Source organism: Ornithorhynchus anatinus, chromosome 1, assembly GCF_004115215.2.
Source record: "Ornithorhynchus anatinus isolate Pmale09 chromosome 1, mOrnAna1.pri.v4, whole genome shotgun sequence".
Classification (NCBI taxonomy): domain Eukaryota; kingdom Metazoa; phylum Chordata; class Mammalia; order Monotremata; family Ornithorhynchidae; genus Ornithorhynchus; species Ornithorhynchus anatinus.
The window spans coordinates 128,560,907-128,573,446 of NC_041728.1; the positions used below are offsets into that span (position 1 = coordinate 128,560,907).

The following is a 12,540-nucleotide window of genomic DNA, read 5'->3' on the forward strand; positions in this document are numbered from 1 at the left end:
TTATTTGGTAATGCGAGAGGAGCCAAGGTTCTCCAGACCAATTCCTTGTAGTGTTTTCAGGGAACTTGGAAGAAAAGACAGGGTCAGGGTCCCTCAGACAACCTCCTCCATTGAAACGAAGATTGGGGAATGAAAAACAACTCTAGTTGTGTATTTGTGGCATAGTAGAAGAGCACTGGTCTGGAAGCCTGGGTCATCAGCTGGATGAATGACTGTGGACAAGTCACTTCACCTTTCTGTGCCTCAGATTCCTCATGTGCAAAATGGGGATTGCAACCCTGACTTTCAGACAGATTGTGTGTGAGGGTGATAATTAGATAATTAATGTGAGAACACTTTGGGACTAAAAACCGTCTATAGAAACCAAGGTTTTTGGGACCGTGATCCTTTTGTCGTGCTATCCTCTGAGTTGGACCATGTATAATGTGAAAGCGCTGTGGCCTACTGGAAAAAGCACAGACCTGGGAGTCCGAGAACTTGAGTTCTAATCCTAACTTCGCCATTTATCTGTTGTGTGACCTTGGTCAAGTCACTTCATTTCTCTGTATCTCAGTTTCCTCAACTGTAAAATAGGGACTCATTCATTCCTTCATATTTTTTGAGTGCTTACTCTGTACATAGCACTGTACTAAGCACTTGGAAAGCACAATTCCGCAACAGATAGAGACAATCCCTACCCAATAACGGGCTCACAGTCTAGAAGGGGGAGTCAATACCTGCCTCTGACCTGATTAACTTGTATCTCAGTACTTAGAACGGTGCTCGACACCATAGTGAACACTTAAACGGACCTCTTTATCTTGCTATCCAAACCCTGTCCTCCCCCTGTCTTTCCCATAACCGTAGAGAGCACCGCCATCCTTCCTGCCTCTCAAGCCTGCAAACTTGGTGTAATCCTTGACTCCTCTCTCGCATTTCATCCCACATAGTCAATCCATCACTAAACCCAGCCGCTTCCACCTTCACAACATTGCTAACATCCACCTTTTCCTCTCCAAATTGCTGCCACATGAATCCAATCACTTATCCTATCCCGTCTTGATTAGCATCTCAGTCTCCTTACTCACCTCCCAGCCTCCTGTCTCTCCCCACTCCAGCCTATTCTTCACTGCGCTGCCTGGATCATTTTTCTACAAAAACGTTCAGTACGCATTTCCCTGCTCCTTAAGAAGCTCCAGTGGTTGGCCAACCACCTCCATATCAAACAAAAACTCCTCACCATTGGCTTGAAAGCTCTCCATCACCTTTCCCCCTCCTGCACACTTCACCTCTCTACTGCTAAACTTGTCACTGCAATAATAATAATACTGTGGGTATTTGTTAAGTGCTTACAATGTGCAGAGCACTGTTCTAAGCGCTGGGGGAGATAGAGGATAATCGGGTTGTCCCATGTGGGGCTAACAGTCTTCATCCCCATTTTACAGATGAGGTAAATGAGGCCCACAGAAGTGAAGTGACTTGGCCACAGTCACCCAGTTGACAAGTGGCAGAGCTGTACCTTGATTTCCGTCTCACAGTCGACCGCTCGCCCACGTCCTGCCTCTGTCCTGGAACGCCCTCCTTCCTCAAATCTGACAGACAATTACTCTCCCCCTCTTCAAAGCCTTACTGAAGGCACATCTCCTCCAAGAGACCTTCCCTGCCTAAATCCTCCTTTCCTCCTTCACTCCCTCTGCATCACCCTGGCTTGCTCCCTTTATTCACCCCTCCTATCGGCCTCGCAGCACTTATGTACCTATCTTTAATTTGTTTATTTATATTAATATCTGTCTCCCCCCCCCTTCTAAACCGTAAGCACTTTGTTCATTCTTACAATTGTACTCTCCCAAGGGCGTAGAACAGTGCTCTGCACACAGTAAGCACTCAATAAATACGACTGAAATACCATAAAAATTATCTCAGTAAAATATCAAAAATCTTAACCTGTTTCTGGCAATGCCACTTTGAGGAGATTTGAGTCTATCAAAAATATATTGATTATACAACCTCGAGGGGTATAATAACGGTACTTGTTAAGCACTATGTGCCAAGCACTGTTCTAAGCACTGGGGTAGATATGAGTTCATCAGGTTGGACACAGTCCTTGTCCCACATGGGGCTCACACTAAGAGGGAATAGGATTGAATCCCCAGTTTACAGATGAGATAGCTGAGGCACAGAGAGGTTAAGTCACTTGTCCAAGGTCACAGAGCAGAAGTGGGGGAGCGGGGATTAGAACCCAAGTCCTTTGACTCCCAGGTCTCTGATCCTGCCACATTAAGGGCTTGAAGAGCCAAGACGGAAAGGGAATGCTGCACTGCCTTCAGCAGCGTCTGGAACCAGAAGCTTGTGAAGGCAACCGCCCGTCTAGCACCGACCTTTGAAACTGATCAAGTGATTTTATTATCGATGCAAATAGGTACTGACCGGCATTATGGCCTACTAGGTAGAGCACAGGCCTGGGAATCAGAAGGTCATGGGTTCTAATGCCGACTCAGCCTCTTGTCTGCTATGTGATCATGTCACTTCACTACTCTGGGCCCCAGTTCCCTCATCTGGAAAATGGGGATGAGGACTGTGAGCCCTCTCTGGGACAGGGATTGTGTCCAACCTGATTATCCTGTTGCTGCCCCAGTGCCTAGAACAGTGCCCTGCACATAGTAAGCGCTTAATAAATACCATTATTATTATTATTATTAATAATAGTGTTGGTATTTGTTAAACACTTACTATGTGCAGGGCACTGTTCTAAGTGCTGGGGGGAGATACAGGATAATCAGGTTGTCCCATGTGGGGCTCACAGTTTTCACCCCCATTTTACAGATGAGGTCACTGAGGCACAGAGAAGTGAAGTGACTTGCCCACAGTCACACAGCTGACAGGTGGCAGAGCTGAGATTCGAACCCATGACCGCTGACTCCCAAGCCCGGGCTCCTTCCACTGAGCCAAGCTGCTTCTCTGCAGAGTGATAAAATGAAGTGATAAAATGAATGGTCTTGATCTTTTTTTTTACCAGGAGTCAGGGTTACTCACCCTGGGAGAGTGGCTCTCTATCAACCTTGTCAGCTCTGTGACTTTGGGCAAGTCACTTTACTTCTCTGTGCCTCAGTGACCTCATCTGGAAAATGGGGATTAAGACCGTGAGCCCCGCCTGGGACCACCTGATAAGCTTGTATTTACCCCAGTGCTTACAACAGTGCTTGGCACATAGTAAGTGCTTAACAAATGCCATCATCATTATCATACTGATCTACCTGACTCGTTTCTAAGTTGGGGGGGTAGTAATTCTGACAACTTGCAGAAAGGGACTTAATATATATTACGCGATCATTTACAAATATAATGCTACATAACCACCATTGTCAGATGGATTAAATTACCTCCTCCTCCCAGCAGGCTGGGCCAACATTCAGGACAAGAGGTAATTAGGCAGGGGACAAGGAAGAGGGAAAATAGGAAGAGAGTTTCGAGGGCATCTTGCCAAACCAAATCAAAAGTCTGTTGGAGAAATCCCAACACCAATCAGCGGTATTCATTGGGCACTTACTATGTGCAGAGCATTGTATTGGGCCATCAGGAAACAGATCTCTTTTAACAACATTATCACTGCTTCTTTTTCCTCTATTCATTCAGTAGGAACTTTCTTTAGAGCTTATGGCCAGAATACCATACAATGCCTCTGTTACTGTACCCACAGACAGTTTTCCATATTAGGTTATTCAATCAGTTGTATTTATTGAGGGCATACTGTGTGCAGAACAGTGTACTAAGCTCTTAAGAGAGTTCAGTGTAACGGAGCTGGTAAACACATTCCCTGCCCACAAGGAACTTGGAGTCTAGAGGGTCATTAATGCAAAGTGAAATCGACCAGTCTAAAGTTATGGAATTCGGAGATTAAATTGGGCACGCCTCTCCAAGCCAGTCACGTCTGCCTTACTAGATCAGGTTCTTTTCACGATGGAGGGAGACGGGGAAGAGTGGGATGCTGATAATGTGTCTCTGCGGAAACGTGGCTCTCTGGGGACCTTTCCCCAATCTATTTGGGCCCTCAGGTGTGTACCAGACCCTGTGCAGAGATCCTTTTCCAGCCCCAACTCTCCATATTTTGGGGGAAGTAGAGTGGCCTGGTGGAAAGAGCACAGGCCCGGGATTCAGAGGACCTGGGTTCTAGCCAGCTCTGCCAATTGCTTGCTGTGAGACATTGGGCAAATCACGTAACTTCTGTGTATTTTGATTTCCTCCACTGTAAAATGGGGATTAAACATCTACTCTCCCTCCTTTTTCCACATAGAGCCCCATGCAGGACAGGGACTGTATCCCATCTAATTAATTTGTAACTCCCCAGCATTTAGAACAGTGTTAGACACACAGTAAGCACTAAACACATACCATTAAAAAAAAGTATTTCCAGAACAGGGCATTGGTCAGCCATTCAGCTTCAGTACTGCTGGGCAGGGACAAGATACCGAAGGGACCATTATCTGAGACCAACCACGAGAAGCAGCATGGCCTAGTGGATAGAGCACGGGCCTGGGAGTCAGAAGGGCCTGCGTTCTAATCCCCACTCTGCCACTAATCTTCTGTGTGACCTTGGGCAAGTCACTTTACTTCTCCGGGCCTCATTTACCTCATCTGGAAAATGGGGATTGAGACGGTGAGCCTCACGTGGGACAGTGTCCAACCTAATTTGTTTGTAACCACCCCAGTGCTTAGTCCAGTGCCTGGCACATAGTAAGCACTTAAATATCACTATTATTCCTCTAGACTGTAAACTCGCTGTGGGCAGGGAATGTGACTGTTAATTGTTGCATTATACTCTCTCAAGGGCCTCTCAGGGTCGCACCTGGAGCGTTTCCAGTACTCTACCAGTCTCGGCTACGGAAGGGAGAGTCGAGCAGAGGCCTATCCATTCCATTCTTAGCCTGGGCAGTGGCAATCTGTTACAAGTCAAAACTCACCCATGCTGGGCAGCAGCGGCATGGGAGAGAGTTGACGGTGGAGACTCGAGTTTACTGCATGGAAGGAGGCAACGGTAAGCCACTTCCGGATTTTAAACTCTACGGATCCACTACCAGAACGATTGCAGATGGAGAGCGGGACGTTCTGGGAGAGACGTGGCTGTGCTGTCGCTATGGGTCGGAAACGACGTGACAGCATAAGACAAGACAATTGATTGAGTGCTCCCAAGACCAAGGAAGTATGTCAGAAAAGTTGCGGAGATGGAGACCTCTCCCAGGCAGCGCTCTGCACACAGTAAGCATTCAGTAAATACCATTGACGGAGGAGATTGCTGCAGAACGGAGCCTCTCCCTAACACCCTTCGAGTTTTCAATATTTCAGTCTTGGATTGCTCAAAGATGTTCATTTGCCAGCAGAGGCAAACATCTGATGTGGGTGTAGCACTGTGCTAAAAATAATATCAAGTCCAATGCATCCAAGGTTTCAAAGGAACTCTCATAATCTCCTCTTCTAACAGGTACATATAAAAAAAACCAGAATAGCTTAGTGGGAAGAGCACAGGCCAGGAAGTCAGAGGATCATGGTTCACCTTCTGGCTCTGTCACTTACTTGCTGGGTGACCTTGGTCAAGTCACTTAACTTCTCTGTGCCTCAACTGTAAATGAGTGGAGTAAATACCTGTTCTTCCTCATACTTAGACTGTGAGCCGAGTCTGATTATCGCGTAGCATTCCCAATGCAAGGTACATGGCAAGTGCTTAACAAATTGCAATTATTATTATTATGACACCCACTTTTCCATCCTCTTCATTGAATCTTCAAATCACAGGGCTGGAAAGGACCTTGTGAGACCATTCACCCATCCTCCACAGCTGGAAAAGGGGTGGGCCCCGGTGGAATCTTAAGTAGATCCATCTCCTCATCTGGCCCACTTCTGGCCTCCACCGATCTCAGCTGAGAGGAAATCTTCCTTTCGACTAGTTTTTCTAAGAATCCACTTCACCATCCTATTTCTACCCCTGACCTAATCCCACCCAGAAAAATGAGAATTTATCCTACTTTCTAGGATCTTCCAAATACGAATTTTAACAGCCTTCCAAAATAACTCTCAATCCACTGCTTAACCACCCTCTCTGCCAGGAGATTATTTAGGTCTTACCCACACCTTGGGGCCGATTTCTTTCCTCAGTTGGGATGGAGAGCAGCAGGTTTGTCTTATCTGTCCCCCAGGTTGAATAACTTCAGCAGTTCCAAACTTTCCTCCCAAGTCTTATTTTCCAATACTTTAACCTCTTCTGTAGCTCTCCCCTGAACTTTTTCAAAACCATCTACCTCCCTCCAGGAGAACAGAACCTAGGAACAGCTGGTTCTACATCATTGCATCTAAGAAGTTTCTCAGCCTCTACATAAATATAATGGAGCTCTGGGTGGGCTTCACTCTTGGGGCCAAAATGAGAGGGCCTAAATCTGGCCTGAAATATGGCAGGGACCCAAGGGATTCTAATCTCACTCTGCGGGAGATGGTAAAGGGAGAAATAGTTAAACAAATGCATCTGGTAGCTGCTTTCCTGGGTGGTTGCTTGGACTTGTGTGGCCCCAGTGAGGGCACACAATTATTATTTGAGTGCTTGGTAAGTGCTCACTAGGTGTCTAGTACTGTTCTAAATACTGCCCAGTTCGCTGTGCAGGTATGCCATCTTGACAGCCGCTGTGCTCACTGGAATCATGCCAGCAGCCCCCTTCCCCACCTCCCCCCAAAAGGTCCTGAGCCCTGCCCACCATTCTGGCTCTAAAGCATCGGGTTCTGCCAGTTTTGATTCAAATAATGGGCCCAGGTCCTATTAACTTGGCATAAGGCACCTTCAGGGCAGGTGAGTTAGATGGTTTAGCTCCTCTGATCTGCTAAAATAAGCAACATCGATACCTCATTCATTCAATAGTATTTATTGAGTGCTTACTATGTGCAGAGCACTGTACTAAGTGCTTGGAATGTACAAATTGGTAACAGATAGAGACACTCCCTGCCCTTTGACGGGATTACAGTCTAATTGGGGGAGACGGACAGATAAGAACCATAGCAATAAATAGAATCTAGGGGATGAACATCTCATTAAAACAATAGCAAATAAATAGAATTAAGGCGATGTACATTTCATTAACAAAATAATGTTTGTACCTCATAGAGAAGCAGCGTGGCTCAGTGGAAAGAGCCCGGGCTTGGGAATCAGAGGTCATGGGTTCGAATCCCTGCTCTGCCGCTTGTCAGCTGTGTGACTGTGGGCAAGTCATTCACTACTCTGTGCCTCAGTTACCTCATCTGCAAAATGGGGATTAACTGAGCCTCACGTGGGACATCCTGATTACCCTGTATCTACCCCAGCGCTTAGAACAGTGTTCTACACATAGTAAGTGCTTAACAAATACCAACATTAATTAATTGGCTAAAACATCCAGCAGCCTGAAAGAAAAGAGGAATCTACCTCTCTTGGGCTAAGGGAAGACTGGCAGGGAGGGCTTTCTCTTTCTTTTCCTCCTCGTTGGTCTCCAAGCCTAGTGGAGGGAAAGGGAACCTCTGAAAATCTATTCTAACTTGCACGTCCCCAACCAGGGGACTTTCCTTCCACTTCTTGGCAGAAAGAGAACTGGGCAGGGGAATCACAGAGATCTCTAATTACATCAAAGCACTGCCGCACACATAGAAGTTTCACTCTGATGGGGACCACATTTAAAAATCAAACAAGTGACCCTTACCCATACCCTTTCACTTTGACCGTGATTTGAGAGCAAAAGGTTCAATCTTTTGGGAGGATTCATGATCTTAGGATCCCTCTCCTTCAGTGCTTGGCTTGGACACAATCATCTTGCTCCCTCCTACTTCCTACTACAACTCAGCACACACACTTTGCTCCTCTAAATCCAACTTAATCACTGTTCCTCCCTCTTGCCACCGACCTCTTGCCCACTTCCTGCCTCTGGTCTGGAACGCCCTCCTCTTCATATCCAACAGACAATTACTCTTCCCACCTTCAAAACATTACTGAAGGCACATTTACTCCAAGAGGCCTTCCCTGACTAAGTTCTCATTTATTTTTCTCCCACTCCTTTCTCTATAGCTCTGACTTGCTCTCTTTATTTTCCACCCCTCCCCCCATAACGGCACTCATGTACATATCCATAATTCACTTATATTAATGTCTGTTTCCCCCTCAGCCTGTAATCTTGTGTGGGCAGGGAATGTGTCGGTAATATTGTTGTGTTGTACTTTCCCAAGGGAGTACAGTGGTCTGCACCCAGGAAACACTCAATACATGATTGATTGCCTGCTAATTTGCCAGATCCTCAGAATTACACAGAGCCCAGGTATTTATACTGCTGAGGTCTGCTGGGTTTGCCAAAAAAATTCAACATTCAAACACAACTTTTGGGAAACTGTCTCAGCGTAACAGGATTAACCAAGTTTTCCTCTATAGTGTGGCCTAATGGAAAGCGCCTGGGCCTGGAAGTCAGAGGATGTGGGTTCTAATCCCAGTTTCTCCACGTCTGCTCAGTGACCTTGGACAATTCACTTAACTTCTCTGTGTCAGTTACCCCATGTGAGACAGGGACTGTATCTGACTTGATTATCTTATATTACCCAGTACTTGGCACATAGTAAGTGCTTCACAAATACCAAAATTATTATTATATTCAGGAATCACAGCCCCCCAAATCCAGCCATTCCATCAACATTAGGCTCTAAGTCAGCAGCCAAGAACACGGGCCACAAGAGTTTAAACTTTCACAGAAGTTCCCCAATGGGTATCCTCCCCTACAGTCGGTAGGAGAAGGAAAGTCCAGAATGCAGTACCAAAGAATCACAGAGTTGCTAGGGACCTCGATAAATCATCTGGTCTAATCTCCCGTTTCAAGCCTAACCCTACCAGAACTTGTGTTCCTTTGCTCTCTTTAAAGATGGAGAATTCATACACTCCCTCTGTAGCTGACACAACATTTAGCCTTATTCTCCTTTTCACATAATTGCCCTCACTTTTTGCTGCCTCTTAAATTAACTTCTTGTTCCAAACTCTCTGGACCTGTGGGCAGGGAATGTGCCTGCTATATTGTACCCTCCCAAGCACTTAATACAATGCTCTGCACACAGTAAGAACTCAAATATGAATGATGAATGACAACTCTCTGGAAGCATATCTACATTTCCTTTCAATAGCTACATTTCCTTTCATACTGCCATAATCGCAAGCAGTACTCCTTAGAATATGACTATTCAGAAGACTCCCGTGTCTTTTGATCACTTGCTATGTAGTAGTTTAAATGTCCACTCTTGTTCACCCACAGTTTTATAATAAATCACTTGAAAAGTTAAGGAGGACCATGGATCTGCTCCAGCCACACAAAGCCCATCTCCATTCCTGATGCCTCACCATTTTCCTCTGTCAGTGAGCCGAAACAACCAAGCTCTCCGCAGCATAAAAATTTACCACTTGTCCCATTCTACTGTCTCTTTCCACCTTCAGTAACGTGTCCTGTATATGCTGCTTCTGACCTGCCGGGCAGTGATTTGATTACAAAAAAGAACTGAAAACACAGGAATGAAACCAAATCTCCTTCTTCTCCTCCTTCCCCCACATCACTGACTTTGGGGTTTATGAGGTCAGATTTGTTCTTACCATTACCCTCCTAAATTGCTGACACTCTGAGTTCCCTGCAGGCCGCTTGCTGCAAATTTCACTAATTGGGTCAGCTTTTTGCCCTTATAAAATATCTGTTCAAATGCTTCTGGGGGCCTTTCCTCCTGTCTCCTAACCTTGAAGTGTAACTGAAATCCCTAGCTTAGAAACCAAACACACCAGAGTAGAGTTTAGAAAGAGACAGGTTGCTCCTTACCTGATAGAACTGGAGCTCTGATTTTTCCCTGTTGCTGCTGTGTCTCTTCTTTTGCCCCCCTACCTCTTTGGGAAAGTACAAATCAAGAAAAGGTGCTTGAGAATCTTAGCCTGGGACTCAATCCACCCATGAGTGGAGGAGGAAAGAAGAAAAACTGGGAGGAGGAAGTGACTGAACTTCTATTACCAACTACAATTTACGATAGGACTTTGCCCCCAATTTGACATTTATCCCTTTCCACGCCCCACACACCAGTCACCAGTCAGACTAGTTGCTCTTCTGCACAGGCCTGAATAATTTCTGAACATTAACCTCAGCTGAACATAGCTTTTTCCAGCATTTTTTTTAGGAAGAAACATTACCTCTCCTAAACCGTGATTACATCTTTTATTCCTAGTGCCGCAGCGTGGCTTAGTGGAAAGAGCACAGGCTTGGGAGTCAGAGGATGTGGTTTCTAATCCTGGCTCTGCCATTTGTCTGCTGTATGACCTTGGGCAAGCCACTTCACTTCTCTGTGCCTCAGTTACCTCATCTATACAATGGGGATTAAGACTATGAGCCCCGCATGGGTCAACCTGATTACCTTGTATCACGTGCTTAGAACAGTGCTTTGCACATAGTAAGTGCTTAACAAATACCAACATATTATAAAATTTATTATAAAGGAAGAATAGAGAAGCCTCCATATCCAACTTGAATTAGATAACCAATTCTTATTTTTTAGGGACTGAGAGACTCAATGCCTGGGCGCAAGGTGAAAATTACCTTTGTAGAATAAAACTGCACAGTTTATCTTAATCTGTTCTAGGAAGCAACCTGCATATTTAGAAATCCAATTTGCCTGGATTTCTGCTGGGTAAAGGTGCTCTCTTTCTCTTTCTCTCTCTGCCTTATTTGCCAAAGATGGACAGCAACATGTTTCTGAGGACTCTCAGTAAACACTACAGGCTGTGACAATCCATCTGTTCTGAGTATTGATTAAATGTTCCCAGTGAGCAGAGCACTGTACAAGACGCTGTAGGAAATTTCAAAGAATTACAGTGTCCTACTCCCGGACCCGCATAAACTGATGAATAGAAATACACAGTCTCTTCAGTGCATAGACAGTGACAGAGGCCTAGAGCATCAATAGGTATATGAGAACCACAGATATACACAGTCCAGTTTGCATAGCTTATAGAGATAAATAAATCCAAGGGGAATTGGAAAAACCAGAGGAAGAAGGGGTTCCACTATTACTTACATTTGGACAACAGATAATTTACCATCAGTTATGCCGCTATCATCCCTGCTCTATAAATCCATTTCAAAACCCATCCCCCACAAGAAGCAGCATGGTTCAGTGGAAAAGAACCTGGACTTCAGAGTCAGAGGTCATGGGTTCGACTCCCGGCTCTACCACTTGTCAGCTGTGTGACTGTGGGCAAGTCACTTAACTTCTCTGTGCCTCAGTTACCTCATCTGTAAAATGGGGATTAACTGTGAGCCTCATGTGGGGCAACCTGATTACCCTGTATCTACCCCAGCGCTTAGAACAGTGCTCTGCACACAGTAAGCGCTTAACAAATACCAACATTATTAAGAAGGTTTCCCTAAATAAATGTGCTGAGGCAAGGATATACATGCCTCTCAAAAGAGAACCGCTGCCTTTAAACCTTAACCTCCATCTTCTACCTTCATCCTTTTTGTGATGCAAAAAAAGAAAAGTCCTCTTGTCTGAATGTATGATAAGTTCCTAAAGGACAAGAATCATTTGTTTTGTATATGTTCTTAAATAATTATGACTTCCCCAAGGTCACACAGCAGACAAGTGGCAGAGCTGGGATTAGAATCCATGATCTTCTGGCTATCAAGCCCATGTTCTATCCACAAGGCCACGCTGCTTAAATATCCGTGCCCGTTTGAAGGCAGTGTGAACACTGTGTTTACTTATCAGTTATTAGTATCGGGCTTCAAAGGAACTACTCTTACACCTAGTTTCCACCAAATGAAAACAGTAAAAGCAGAGTTACTTTGGAATTTGGGAAAACAGTATGGCTCGAGAATCGACGTTCAGAATCGTCACTCATTAGGTGATCAGTTGCCGCAACCATTTTAAGTCAACATGTACTTACCATACTATCAATCGTATCATTTAGACTGTGAGCCCGCTGTTGGGTAGGGGCTGTCTCTATATGTTTCCAAACTGTACTTTCCAAGCGCTTAGTACAGTGCTCTGCACCGAGTAAGCACTCAATAAGATTGAATGAATGAATAAATTTTCTACAAGTATTGCATTTCATTCTTGCTAGATAGCCATTTAGTTAGCATTTATCATCACAGCGACGAGTTGGTACTGGGATTAATGGATTCTGGGGGCCTTTATAACAGAGAAGCAGTGTGGCTCAGTGGAAAGAGTCCAGGATTGGGAGTCAGAGGTCGGGGTTCGAATCCCAACTCCGCCACTTGTCAGCTGTGTGACTGTGGGCAAGTCACTTAACTTCTCTGGGCCTCAGTTACCTCATCTGTCAAATGGGGATCACGTGGGACAACCTGATTAGCCTGTATCTACCCCAGCGCTTAGAACAGTGCTCTGCACGTAGTAAGTGCTTAACAAATACCAACATTATTATTATTATACATGATATCATTATGTCACTCTGGCATCACTAGAGGCATCTTGCCAGCTTTACTCTGATCTGCACCCAGAGAGAAGCTTCCCCTATTTAATCAATCAGCC

General features: G+C 45.1%; 1 protein-coding gene across 1 annotated transcript in view; it reads right to left on the bottom strand.

Annotated features, from left to right (window-relative positions):
- MYO7B (myosin VIIB) overlaps window positions 1-9,943 on the bottom strand; it is a 143,368-nt gene extending 133,425 nt beyond the window's left edge. Inside the window, exon 1 of the mRNA XM_029074169.1 lies at window positions 9,822-9,943. The gene's annotated coding sequence lies outside the window, so the exon portion shown is untranslated. The remainder of the gene's footprint in view (window positions 1-9,821) is intronic.
- Between the last annotated feature and the right edge of the window lie 2,597 nt (window positions 9,944-12,540).